Source organism: Theobroma cacao, chromosome 10, assembly GCF_053813885.1.
Source record: "Theobroma cacao isolate CCN51 chromosome 10, ASM5381388v1, whole genome shotgun sequence".
Lineage (NCBI taxonomy): Eukaryota > Viridiplantae > Streptophyta > Magnoliopsida > Malvales > Malvaceae > Theobroma > Theobroma cacao.
Genome location: NC_142648.1, coordinates 27,056,858 through 27,071,637, shown reverse-complemented (window position 1 = coordinate 27,071,637; position 14,780 = coordinate 27,056,858).

Below are 14,780 nucleotides of genomic sequence, written 5' to 3'. Positions count from 1 at the left end.
CAAGCGTCAGCTCCTTTGTTTTTCACCTGAACGTCTCGGATCATGATTTTCACCTCTTTCGTGTTAAGCCCTTGTAGATTTTGTAGTATTTGGACTTCCTTTGTGTCTAGACCGCCCTTTCGGGTTTTTACCCTAAACATATCTCCCAGATTCAAGCCGCCTTTTCAGGTTTTCAACTTGAATTCTTCTCTCTTTTTTTATGCATAATATTTCTTGACAGTATCAACATTCACTGGGTTAAAAAACTCCCTTCCGTCCATCTCTGTTAAAATTAGTACCCCTCCTAAAAAAGCCTTCTTCACAACAAATGGTCTTTCCCAATTTGGCGTCCATTTCCCGCGAGGATCTTGCTGGTTCGGGAGGATTCTCTTCAACACTAACTCTCCTTCTTGGAATTGTCAAGGATGTACCTTTTTGCCATATGCTCTCATCATCCTCTTCTGATATAATTGCCCATGGCAAAGTGCTGTCAACCTTTTCTCTTCCATGAGATTCAATTGCTCATAACGAGTGTCAATCCATTCGGCTTCTTCTACTTGTACTTCTTTAAGGACTCTTAGAGAAGGGATTTTTACTTCAATTGGCAAAACTGCTTGCATCCCATACACCAAAGAGAACGGAGTAGCTCCCGTGAAAGTTCGAACTGTTGTGCGATAAGCATGCAAAGCAATAGGTAACTTTTCATGCCAATCTTTGTATACATCTGTCATCTTTTCAATTATCCTTTTGATGTTCTTGTTAGCTGCTTCTATAGCTCCGTTCATCTTTAGGCGATAAGGTGCTGAATTGTGATGCTTGATTTTGAACTTGGCACAAACCTCCTTCACCATTGAACCATTGAGGATACTAGCATTGTCCGTGATGATCCTTTTTGGGAGACCATAGCGGCATATAATCTCTTTTTGAATGAACTTACATACAACTTTCTGGGTTACGTTGGCATAAGATGTGTCGTAACGTGCAGGTTCGGGAACCCGACTGCTAGACGCGGGAGTGAAAATTCTAAAAAAAACTAGGTTAGAATTAGGAGTCACCACCAATCTTTTTTACTAGGTGCGATTGGCCACCTATTGACTCGATGAAGCCTTAAATTAATTTTAAGCCCACCGAAAAGAACCTTCAACTGGTCTACGGTTTTCTAGATCTAGGCTTGGGAGTACGGTTACGCTCGGGAAAGGATTAGCACCCCTAGGACGCCCATTCCATGAACGGTGTCATTTTTAGATTATCCTATTAAGCTTTAATTTTTAATTTCACTATATTTTCTTAGTTATTATTCTCTTATTTTATCTCCTATTTAACCTAAAATGGAATGCAAGTGCGAGGTAAGATGATATGCATGGCGTGAGATAAAAAATGTCGAACGAATAACCTTTTATCGAGAACATTCTCCCAGATCCGCCCATCATACTGGTGGGATCCGGGGTGTTCTCTCACCTAGGGAATTATCCGAGAAACTCGCATTCACAAATTCAACGAATAATTCCCATCATCGGAGTTATTGTACGTTTGTCTTTTAAAAAAAATATTTTCATGAATAATGAACCTAATACGAGCGAAAGCCTTTTATTAAATATGTTTCCCCGAGCTCTCCCATCATACTGGTGGGACTGGAGGACATCTTTTCACTTAGGAAACTTTTCGAGAAATACCCGCCTTCGCAAGATCCTCGGAAGATCCCATCATCGGGACTTAAACTCGAAAACATAAATATTTATATGCAATGATATGCATGATGCAACATATATATGCTAGGCGAATGCAATTATCTATTTTATTGTTTTTATTATTCTTTTTATTATTTTTATTTTTTGTCATTTATTATTTTTATTTTTTTTTATTCTTTTTTATCATATTTTCTTTTTATATTTCTAATTATTATTTTTTTTATACTTTACATTTTTTATTCAAAGTTTCTCTTGTATTTTCCGTTTATAAATTATTTATGGTTCCATGTTATTTTAGTGGACAAAAATTTTATTATTTTTTACTATTCTTTATTTTCATATTTTTATATTATTTTTTATTTTTTATATTTTTATTATTATATTTTTATTTTTATTTTTATTTTTTTGTAAGCAATCTTTTATTCAAATCTAATACCTAAAGTTTTATATCTATGTTTAATTCCATTTTTTACTTTCTATTTTATTTCTTTTATATAACATTTTATTAATCCATAATTTATATCACTAGATATTTAATGTTTAACTTTGAAAATATTTATTGTTTTGGAATTTTCTTGTTGATAGTTTATACTACTTGTCTATTTATTTAATGCCATGGATATTACCTTTTCATACAATTATTATATATATACATTTGAATCATCATTATTTTTTTATTTTATTTATTATATTTTTTTAATATGATTTTTGTATAGTTAAATTTTCATTTATAAGAATTTCGAGATCTTGAAATCGAGGCCCTCCCATCGTGCTGGTGGAACCTTGATTCGGATTCGGAACCTAAGAAAAATTGGCCCGGGATTGCTACTTTTCGCGTCCCGACCGATCATCCCATCATCGGTGTTGTTTACTTGTCTTTAATGTCATGATATTTTTTTAGGAGTTAATTCCCTATGGTTGATTCTCTTACCTATCTTATTATAATCATCTAACTAATTCTTCCATCTTTAATACTTGACATAATATTTTTTATTATTTACTTTAGTTAGCTAATTACTTTAAAGAAAAATCATATTATTATTATTATTCTCATCTTTGCATCTTTGTTCACACTAATTTTCCTAATCCTAAAATATAATTTGAAAATTCCAAAGCACTATACCATGATTATTGAGCCTTGTTGCATATCATTAAATAATAGATAACCCAATCATTTGAGAACACAATAAATTGCAAGAAAGAGGTTTAAGTTTTACCTAGCTTGGGCTTAGAAGATAACCCAAGTGGTTTGTTGCAATCTGCCGGAGTCCCTCTTTCCAATAACACGGTTAGAAAATCAAAGAAGTGATTTTACTCCTCTTAAAAACGACACCGTTCTGAGCTTTACTATCCTAAGAATAAAGCTTTCTCCCTTCCCCTGTACTCATCTTTTCCTACTCTCTCAAAAGTTGCCGGACTCCTCTTTCTCTCTAAAACTCCAACGTTTCCTCTTTGCCGGATTTTTCACCCTCATGCCGGTGAACTCCTTTTGGCCGTCTATCTGCAGGTGACCTCACGCCGGCGAACTCCCCTTTGTCACCGATCTGTAGGTGGCCTCACGGGTTCCCCTTTGGCACAACCAACCCACCCTTCGGCTTTCCCTTTGGGCGCCGATCGGTTTTGTCCCTTCTCCCTCTCCCTTTGCTCAACGATGGCACTACAACTCAGGCTCCCTAACCGGCGGCAGCAAAACCCCCAAGATTGGTCTCCTAACCAGCGACACCCCAAAAACCCCCTCCCTAGCCGACAGCAACAAAACCCCCCTAAAAAAATGAACCAAAAATTCATCCAAAAAAATTCTCCCTCTCTCATTGTGTGTATTTTCAAATTTTTTTGGTATATATTTTTGATATATTTCTTTGATTTTTGTGGATTTTTGTGGCTACTAGGAAGCTTAGCTTAGGATTTTTGGGTCTACTGATTGTTTGTTCTTATGGTTAGGGATTTCTTGGCTGCTAGAGATTATGATTTCTTTGGTTTTCAAGTTGTGGCTTGTTGCTGGTTTTTTGGTTATTTGGTTATGGCCTCTTCCCGAATAGGTGCTACAGTGGGGTTTTATACCCAGTTGTCCAGCTTGGTCCTGGCTTCTGCAGGGGCCTTGCTCCACTACCCTGCCAGACGTGAGTTTTTCGCGTCTGGCACTGTAGTGGTGGTAGTACGGGTACTGGCAGGGGCGTTCACGCTCTGTCAGTACTCCTCTTTCTTTTTTTTTAATTATTTATATATTTATTCATTTTTTTGTTTCTCATTTTGTTATAATTTTAGTGTCTACAAGATGCTGCCTCTACCCACTTAGTGAAGTAGTCAATCGCTACCAGAATAAATTGATGCCCATTTGATGCGTTCGGGGTTATTAGCCCAATCACGTCCATGCCCCACATTGAAAAAGGCCATGGTGATGTTAGGATGTTCAGTGAATTTGTAAGAATGTGGATCTTGTCTGCATATATCTGACACTTATGACATTTTCGAGCAAAATCTATACAATCCATTTTCATTGTGAGCCAGTAATACCCTGTTCTCATAATCTGTCTTGCCAACATATGCCCACTTGTATGTGCCCCACAAATCCCTTCATGGACTTCCTCAACTATTCTCTGAGCTTTGGCTAAATCCACACATCTCAAAAGCACTTGATCTCTACTTTTCCTATACAAGATGTCCCCATCCAAGAAGAAATTCATGGCCAACCTTCTAATGGTTTTCTTATCATTTTTCGAGTTTTGCTCCAAATATTGTTGAAACTTGAGATATTGCACAATGTCATGATACCATGGTTTCTCGTCTACTTCTTCCTCTACACTAGAGTAGTGAGCTGGGCATTCCCAGAGATTGATCATGATGGGCTGGATCTTGAAATCAGTGCCCACTTTGAACATTGCTGCCAGCGTGGCTAATTCATCAGCCATTTGATTTTCTTCTCGAGGCAGATGAGTGAAGCAAATCTCATAGAAACTTTCAATCAACTTTGAAACAAATTTATGATACCAGACTAACTTCGAGTCACATGTCTCCCATTCTCCTCGCAACTGATAAATAACCAAAGCAAAATCCCCGTACACTTTCAAAATGTGAATTTTTCTCTCAATTGTTACCTGAAGACCCATGACACAAGCTTCATATTCAGCCACATTATTGATGCAATAGAAATTGAGTTTGACTATGATGGGATAATGATCTCTTTCTGGTGACACTAACATCTTCCAATTCTCATTGTCCTCTGATTCTTCCTCACTTGTTTGGCATATCGACATCAAGTCCTCATTCGGGAATTCAAACTTCATTGGCTCATAATCCTCCTCCGCCCTTTTTGCTAGAAAATTAACGAGTGCACTTCCTTTGATAGCCTTTCGAGATACATACACAATGTCATATTCAGACAACAACACTTACCATCTTGCCACTCTACCTGATAAGGATGGTTTCTCGAAAATGTATTTGATAGGATCTAACTTTGCAATGAGCCAAGTAGTATGATACAGCATGTACTGTCTGAGTCGATGCGCCATCCATGCTAAAGCATAATACATCTTTTTCAATGAGGAATACTTAGATTCGTACTTAGTGAACTTTTTACTCAAGTAATAAATTACCCTTTCCTTCTTACCAGTTTCATCATGCTGTCCCAACACACATCCCATGGACCCTTCATTCACTTTCAGATGCAAAAGGAGGGGTCTCCCAACCACAAGTGGTACCAACACTGACGGACTCGACAGATACTCTTTAACCTTGTTAAAACCAACTTGGCACTCCTCATTCCATGCCCCAAGATCATTCTTGCTAAGGATTTTGAAGATTGGTTCGCATTTGAGTGTGAGTTATGATATGAACCGGGCTATGTAGTTCAACCTTCCCAAGAATCCTCTAACTTCTTTCAGTGTTTTAGGAGGAGGCAAATCACGAAATGCTTGAACCTTGTCTGGATCGACTTCTATTCCCTTTTCACTGATGATGAAACCAAGTAACTTTCCTGAAGTGACTCCAAAAATGCACTTTGTCGGATTTAATCTAAGCTGAAACTTTTGCAACCTCTTAAACAACCTTTCAAGGTTTGTAGCATGATCCTCCATTTTGTGGGCTTTTACAATCATATCATCCACATACACCTCAACCTCTCTATGCATCATATCATGGAAAAAAGTCACCATGGCCCGTTGATAAATTACCCCGGCATTCTTCAAACCAAATGGCATTACCCTATAACAAAAAGTTCCCCACATGGTTATGAAGGTAGTTTTTTCTTTATCTTCCGATGCCATCTTAATTTGGTTATACCTTGAAAAGCCATCCATAAATGAGAACATGGAATGAAGGGCAGCATTGTCGACAAGGGTATCGATGTGGGGTAGAGGAAAATTATCTTTTGGGCTTGCTCTATTCAAGTCTCGGTAGTCCACACACATTCTTACTTTCCTATCCTTCTTAGGCACTGGGACAATATTTGCAACCCATTCAGGGTACTTAGCTACTTCCAAGAATCCCGCATAGAACTGCTTTTTCACCTCTTCTTTAATTTTTAACAGCATTTCAGGTTTCATCCTTCTCAACTTTTGCTTAATTGGTTTGCATTCGGGTTTCAAAGGCAATTTATGGGCTACAATGTCTGTGCTAAGACCTGGCATATCTTGATAGGACCATGCAAATACATCTACATATTCATGAATGAGCTTTATTAATTTTTCTTTTTCAAATGGCAGCAACATAGTACCAATTCTAACCTTTCTTATTGTCTTCATCTCCCAAATTAATTGTTTCAAATGTCTCTTGATGTGGGACAATTTGTCTCCCCACATATTCTACTAGTTTTAACAAGTCCGGAGTTAAATCATAATCCTTCACGTTTTTTGTATCGTCAAGCTCACTAATACTTGTACCTTTTTCAAAATTAACCTCAAAACCACTGTCATTACCATCTTCGCATTCATTACTTGGAACCCTGGCAGACAAAGGGAATTGAAGGATATAGAGCTATCGTAAACACAAACAGTTAAAGTAAAGAAATGAAATGATAGGAATGGAAATAGTGAATCATGAGAGGAGATATGAGAAATGCATTACGCATGTCATTTTATTAAAATGATAAAAACCCAATACATAAAGTTTCTAATGCTCTTGAGCATAAGCACGGATGTTTTAGTTTGCATTACTTTGGAATAGAATCACAAACTACTGGCAAACTCATGGTGGTCCAGCTGCTCAACTTTAATTCAGGTGGCCCGATGTATGTAGTAGGGATCCCCTTCACATTTCTTGGCTACTCTTCACCTTCCTCTACTGCACATATTGATAAATCAAAAAAGGCTTCCCCTAATGCTGACACTGATTCTTAGCTCCTAGCAGTGAGTGATTCAGGAAAGATGTAGCCTCCGGATTGAAATGTCTCATAGAGATAGGGATATATCATTCTTTGGGTTTTCAACTCGTGCCCCTTAAAGCGAGCCAGCCTTTCCCTCATTCTTTCGGTTATCATATCTTCTCTTTCCTTCTTAGTCGATTTGTATCCCAGGCCAAACCTTTCTTCATTCTTGGTGGCACGTATTGGCCTTATAATGCCTTGCAGGTCTCTTCTTAGTCCTGCTCTAACTCGGCATCCCTTCCCTACAATTTGGTTAATAGCCATCTCGATGGTTTTAGAAAGTCTTGGGAGAGGCGGTGTGGTTCCTTCTCCAACATAGGTGGTGTTGACGAACTCAAAGGACCGAAAGAAACATTCGAGCACTTCTTCTGCCGCTTCTACATAAGGAGCATTTACTGGCTTGCTTATGAGTAGGTCCTCTTCCCCGTTAACACATACAATCTTCCCATCCATTATGAACTTGACTTTCTGATGAAACGATGAAGGTATGGCCCCAACCATGAGGATCCAAGGTTTTCCCAACAAATAATTATAAGAATGAGCAATATCCATGACTTGAAATTCAATGGTTAAGGTACAAGGGCCGATTTCTACCTGTATCTCAATGTCCCATACTATTTCTCTCCTTGTCCCATCAAAGGCTCTTACAATCATCTGGCTCTTTCTCATGTAGGACATGTCGATGGGTAAGCGGGCCAAGGTTCTCATGGGCATCACATTCACGGAAGATCCGTTATCAAACAACACTTTTGCGACGGTACAGCCTTTACACTTGGTAGTGATGTGCAAGGCTTTATAGTTTCCCTACCTCCATAAGGGATTTCTTCATCGCTGAAGGATATTATATTACCCACTGAAATATTCTCAATAATGTAATGCAAATTTTCAACTGAAATGTCGTGATCCACATATGTTTAGGTCAGAATCCTCATCAAAGAATTCCTATGTGGTTCTGAGCTGAGGAGAAATGATACTAGTGAAATACGAGTAGGCAACCTGTTCAATTGCTCGACCACATTGTGCTCACTATGTTTAATGAACTTGAGGAACTCGGCAGCTTATTTTTTCGTCATCGGTCCTTTTGAGCCATTGGTTGATTCTTGATATGACACTTTTTCTTTTCTCTGGCTTTGATCTTTTTCTTTTCCCTTCTCCTTCCTGAGATTCTCTGATGTTTTTGGTGTATAGCAATGGCCACTATGGGTGATCCCTCAAATACCAATTATATTTACAGCAGCATCATGAGATTCAGCCATCCATTTTTCCACATTTGAAACTTGTACATTGCAATTATAGTTCCATGAAACAACTTTGTCATTTTTGTAAGAGAAAGGTTTAGGGACTTCGATGGTCATTTTGGCATGTGTTTTGTCTTCCACGGACTCTTCTCCTGGTTCATAGAAAATGGTTAAAGGCTTTATCTTCACTAGGTGAGTTGAATCTTTGGATATCATGTTTACTGCTGACTCTGAAGCTTCCACATAGAACTCAATCCTTAATTCGTCCATCATCTTTTGCACTTCTTTTCAGAAGGATCTACAATCCTAGATTAAATGTGCCACACATCCTTTGTGATATAAGCAATATGGTCCGTGAAAGTCTCCCAAATCATTCATGTTAGGACATTCTAGCCAAACCTCAAGCATATTGATCTTTACCAGAGCTTCAAACACTTTCTTCATGGGGTTTCCACTTCCTGAATGTTCCTTTTAACATACAACTCCCTCTCGATTGCATTTACTCTTGCTTGAGCATGATTTGGCAACGGGTTGTTATTAACATTCTGTTCTTGCTTCTTCTCAAAATTCAGGATCCTTGCCTTAATCAATCTTTGCACCTTGTGTTTGAAAGTTATACAATTCTCAATCAAGTGACCTTCAACTCCATAATGATAATCACAGTGGGAGAAAGCATCGTACCATCTCGGGAATTGAGGTTTCAACGGTTCTATGTATAAAGGTGCCACCAGATGGTTTGTAACTAGCTGGGTGAAGAGTTCAACATACGGGATTGGGATTAGATTAAATTGCACTTTCTCTTGCTTGTTTTGCCATCCCCTTGATTCACTGGCAGTATTATTGTTTGGAGGTCTTATTTTCTGTGTGGTTGAAGCTACGACAGGTGCAGAAGTAGTGGGTGGATATTTGTGGGGTAATATGTCCGTTGTATGAGAGTATATGGGTAAAGGTTAGGAAAGGCATTTGGCATAAGTGGGTACAGGTATGGGCTTTGTGAAGTGTTGTTTACGGTTGGGTAATAGGGGTATGATGGATATGGTAGGTAAGAATTGTAGGCTCATCCTTGAGGTTGTCTTGAAGTGATGGCTTAGGCTTCTCCTTCCTTCTTCTTAAAAGTTTCCCCTTTCTTTGTACTCACAGTCTCACTTCCCTTTATCTTTCCTTGCTTGATAACAGTCTCTATCATCTCCCCTGAAATCACCATATCAGCAAAATTCTTTGTGGCGCTACCGACCAACCGTTCATAGTAAGGGGCTCGCAAGGTGTTAACAAACATCACGATGATTTTTTTTCAGTCAAAGGTGGTTGAACCTGGGAAGCCACATTCCTCCATCTTTGAGTATATTCTTTGAAGCTTTCAGTGGGTTTCTTCTTCATGTTTTGTAAAGAAAGGCGATCTGGAGCCATATTTGTAACATGTTTATATTGAGCTACAAACGCCCAAGCAAGGTCCTTCCATGTGTGGATCCGATTGCGGTCTAGCTGGACGTACCACTTTGCTACAGTACCAGTGAGGCTATCTTAAAAGCAGTGTATCAAGAGCTTGTCATCACGGGCGTATGCGGCCATCCTTCTACAGTACATGGTGATGTGTGCGACCAGGCACTTGGTTCCATCATACTTTTCAAAGTCTGAAATTTTGAATTTTTGGGGTATAACTACATCTGGAAAGAGACAGAGCTCGATTGCATCCATGGAACAATACATTCTCATACCCTCTACCATGTGTAATCTTTCCTCCAACAAGTCAAACTTTTGAAGGGTATCGGGATTATCCTTCGATTCGACGAAATCGTACTTGAGTTTCTCTCGTTCCTTTGGATCATCCAGATCAGGTACAGAGATAGGATCCGAAGGACTTGCCCCTTTAATTGATCTATGTTAGGTATAAGTCGATGGTGGCCTTATAGGCATTGACATTCCAAAAAACGGATATTGACCCATTCATGGCATGGGGACAAATGCATTTCTTACTGATGGTGGCATAAACCCTGGTGGATACACTGGATCTGCATTAACTTCTGAAGGTTGAACTTATTCTGATGCAACAGAACTCCCTACTGTTCTTTTCCCTTTATCGGTCGACATTAGCTTCAGAATCTTAAATAACTGGCACATGATCTCCTCTTGCTTTTTCTAGATCTTATCCATTCTTTCAGAATGTTCGTCCCCCATGATCTTAGAGCGAGCTCTTGTGTTGTATCTGTGGAGAGTTCATTTCTCTGGAATTTTGTTCTTTGTGAGCCAAATGCATAAGTTAGAATTTTATGTTGACAAATGTATTATTATTTATTATTATTTTTCATATGAATCATGCAATTATGACGCAAATGAAATACATTGAATAGGAAAAATATTGGCCATCCAACATTTACCATAAGAAAATCCACATCTATAAAACTGAAGTATCCAATTACATCCCTGTCCAAAACAATTACATAACTACCAAAAGGAAAAACCAACTTTGTCATATTGGTCCCAAACCATCCTAAGGTGATCGATCAATCGGTCACTCCATTCATCCCTCGAAAGGATCTCTCACCTAAGTTCTTCAGTCTTATCCGCCATCACTCACGCCCTAAATGCCACTTCTCTCATCTGCCCTAGTATCCATCTCATTTCAGCTTCTTTTCTTTGAAGGCTTTGTGTGCACAAATCATTTCTTTCCCTCATCTGAAAATGCTCTTACCTTACTACTTCATAATGTGCCTTGTAGCCCTCCATGGTGGTCTCCATCAAGCAGCAGTCGTTTCTCAACCCTTGGATAGTGTGTTCGTGCCTTTGGACCTTATTCTGCAAAGTGTCGTTGACGCTTTGGATTTCTTGCATTCTGGCTATCAGAGAAGAATTTGCTGCATTCGATCCCTCAAACTTGCTTTGCCATTCATCTCTCTCTTCTAAAGCCATCCACACTTTTCTTGTCGTCTCTTTCTTCATTTCTTCTAGCTCGTCTTCATGTCTTCGTTTCATGTTTGCCATCTCTTTCTCAAGTCTCTTCCTTGCCAACTCACTTTCTAATAGGACGTCTTGGGTTCTGGGTTTACCGGATACTTTGATGGATATTTTGGAGGCACACGACATCTTTCACCTTTTGTGCATGCCAAGTAACATATCTTGAGGTGACTTCATCGATAACCCTTCCTCGATCCACTCTGCTCGTTTTCTTCTAGTTTTGTGTAATTTCCTCAATCTTCGTTAGAATTCCTGGCTCCCCATATACAAACTCTAACTGGTTAAGCCGGTGAGTCAGAGGCACAAATTGCTTGGATCTAAGCTGTCTTCGTACCATTATCGGTGTGTAACTAATGGCTCCCCATGGTCCCATCAGTGGCACCCACGGCTTGTCTCCGCACTTATACATCACTTATATTCGAGGCTCTCCAAGTCACTTCAACGCTTATCAACCTCTAGAGCCTTGCGACCCACTCTTCCTTCCTCTTGCAGTCTGGCCATTCACTCTCGTAGAACTCGAGGATAGGACAACTCACAGACAAGTAAGGTTTCCGAAATTTACTTTCCTTGCATTCGAAATGACTTTTAATCCACATGGTTAAAAGTTGGGCGCACCCGATGAAACGTCTCTCGCCTTTACGCCGACAGTAATTCAATGATCTAAAGGTTTCGGCTAAGATGGATGGAGCCAAGTTTACATTCCTTGTTACCTGGTCAAAAAAGTCTATAACTGACACCTCCATATGACCCAGAACCTTCGAAAAGACCACTAAGCCATATATTGCCATCGCGAAAGCCAAGAAACCTTGCTCATCTTCCATGAGTTTTTTAATGTACCCATTCAGGAAGCTCCATGGAAGGCATTCTGTGTCCCCTTTCCTTTTCAAATGCTGATCTACCTCTCCAGTAGTCATACCTAGCAATTTGGCCAACTTTCACTGATGTTCTATTTTCTGAGCCCTCTAATATATCTTGTCTGGCTGCATCTGCTTTGTTCGAAGTAGAGAGGAGTATTCTTCTATGGTTGGGGTCATGTCCACTTTGTTAAACACAAAGCATCAGTATGAAAGATCCCAAAACTGGACAATGGCTTTGAGCATTTGGTCATCTACGGGTACATAGAGGAGCCATACAATATGTCCATACTTGCTCTAAAAATTGTCCCGGTGAGCACGTCTCCATTGTTCCCAAATACTTATCATCTCTGTGAAGTCATTCTGCTGGAGATCGAGGTGAACTCTCTCGGGCAAATTTGAGACATGTCCTCAGGTCAAACAATCTCCTTTTTCTTGCTGAGCCTGCCCTATCTGTAACTCTATCTCATAGTCATTTCTGTATATGTTGAGTGGACTTGCTGATGACAATGCCATGGATGTAACTGAGATCTCTTAGGTTGAGTGTTGTGCAGCCAATATTTCTCCTATATGCAATTATGATGTATGCAAATAAGCATGTAAAATGCAAATGACAAGCAAAATAAACTTAAGTTAGTATAATAAAAATGAAAAAATAATGAGAGACTAATAATCAATATCATGGGTATTACTAATGTCATTAGACACTATCTACTCCACGATACTTTATTATCTCTTGGTAAAATTTAAAATAGAGGGAGTGGAAAAAATTCCTTCAAGTGTACCTATTTATAAGGTATACTCTCACGGGTAAGGCCCTACCTAGGAATAAGCTGTTCTCGGTATTCTATATGCTAAGCTGGGGTTATAAACTGAGCTAGAGGTTCCCAAATCGTTCCTCACTGTAGTCCACGCGGACTAGTAAGGCACCCCGATCCTCAGCCATTAAAGTTTCAAACGGACTAGGTTCGATTTGAGTAGGAGTCTTCACTAGCCCGTGCAGAGGTTATCACCTCACGAGAACGTAACTACTAAACTCCCTCCTAAAGATGGACATAGCTCGGGTCGAGGGCTTATGCATGAATGCAAAATGTACTGTGTGTGTGAAGGAAAACATCGATTTTGGACCAACAATCTCACATCCTTCTATCCTAAATCCCCACAATTATTGAAAGTAATAAAGTAATAAATATGAGATAAACAAATGCATCAAACAAAATATGCAGAGCAAATCATTAATACTAAGGAAACATTGAATTATTTAAAGCCTTGGATAATCTATTATTATTTAATGGTTTGACTCTCGGTAGTCCCCAGTGGAGTTGCCACCTATAGTAACATGCGCGTCCGGGAACCTGACCATCAGACGCGATGGAAAACTCTATAATTAGGAGTCACCACCTATTGATTCGATTCTAATCGACAAAGTCTTAAATTAATTTAAGCTCGTCGAGAGAATCTTAAACTAGTTTACGTTTTTCTAAATCTAAGTTTTGGAGTACAGTTACGCCCGAGGAAGGATTAGCACCCCCGGGACGCCTGTTCCATGAACGGTACCATTTTTAAATTATCTTATTGGGCTTTAATCTTTAAATTCATTATATTTCCTTAGCTATAATTTGATTATTGTATCTCCAATTTTATTAAATTATTTTATTTGATTCTAAAATGAAATGCAAGTGTGAAGCAAGATGAAATGCATGGCGTGAGATAAAAAATGTTGGACGAATAACCTTTTATCGAGAACATTCTCTCGAATCCGTCCATCATACTGGTGGGATCCGGGGTGTTCTCTCACCTAGGGAATTATCCGAGAAACTCACATCCGTAAATTCAACGAATGAATCCCATCATCGGGGTTATCGTACGTTTTTTTTCAAAAGTAATATTTTCGTGAATATGAACCTATTACGAGCAAAAGCCTTTTATTAAAGATATTTTCGGAGCCTTCCCATCATACTGGTGGGATCCGGGGACATCTTTTCACTTAGGGAACTTTTCGAGAAATACCCGCCTTCGCAAGATCCTCGGAAGATCCAATCATCGGGGCTTAACTCGTAAACAAAAATACCTATATGCAATGATATGCATGATGCAATATATATATGCTATGCTACTGCAATTAACTTTTTTTATCATTATTATTTTTTAATTATTATTTTATTTTATTTTTTATTATCATATCTTTTATTTATTCTTTTCTATTTTATTTTTATTCTAAGTTTCTCCTATATTTTCCTTGATATTTCTTATCTTATTTCTTTTACATAATATTTATTAATCTATACCTTGTACCACTAGATATTTAATGCTTAATTTTAAATTATTTATTGTTTTGGATTTTCCTTATTAATAGTTTTTATTATTTGTCTATTTATTTAATGTCATGGATATTACCTTTTCACAAATTTATTATATACATATTTGAATTATTATTATTTTTATTATTATTATTATTTTCTTCTTTTTTATCTATTATTTATTTATTTATTATTTTTTTGAATGATTTTGTGTTGTTAAATTTTTATTTATAAAAATTTCGAGATCTCAAAATCGAGGCCCTCCCATCGTACTGGTGGAGCCTTAATTCGGATTTCAAACCTAGGAAAAATTAGCTCAGGATTGTGACTTCTCGCGTCCCGACCGATCATCCCATCATCGGTATTGATTACTTATTTTTGGTATTCTTCCCTTAACTAAATATATCCTA